Source organism: Geospiza fortis, unplaced genomic scaffold (assembly GCF_000277835.1).
Source record: "Geospiza fortis unplaced genomic scaffold, GeoFor_1.0 scaffold163, whole genome shotgun sequence".
Lineage (NCBI taxonomy): Eukaryota > Metazoa > Chordata > Aves > Passeriformes > Thraupidae > Geospiza > Geospiza fortis.
The window spans coordinates 1,545,935-1,546,138 of record NW_005054401.1 but is presented as its reverse complement, the minus strand read 5'-3'; the positions used below and the strand labels follow the sequence as shown (position 1 = coordinate 1,546,138).

The 204-nt window shown below is 48.0% G+C and overlaps 1 protein-coding gene across 1 annotated transcript in view; it reads left to right on the top strand.

Moving 5' to 3' along the window:
- The window catches only part of LOC102035640 (leukemia inhibitory factor receptor), a 33,129-nt gene that overhangs the window by 1,816 nt on the left and 31,109 nt on the right, over positions 1-204 (top strand).

Genomic DNA, 204 nt, shown 5'->3' with positions numbered 1-204 from the left:
GCTGCATTGCCAGCTATCATTCCTATTTAAAAAACACCATATATATGACTCTGTGGCCAGAGTTCAGAAGTGCAGAGTTCATGAGGTACTGCCCTCTGAACAGGAACAGTCATGTAGCTGCTGCTGTTTCTCCTTAGCAAAGCAGGACAGGCTGGGGTTCCTGAAGCAGAAAGTCTGAGATGAGCTTGCAGACATCCCTGAGGG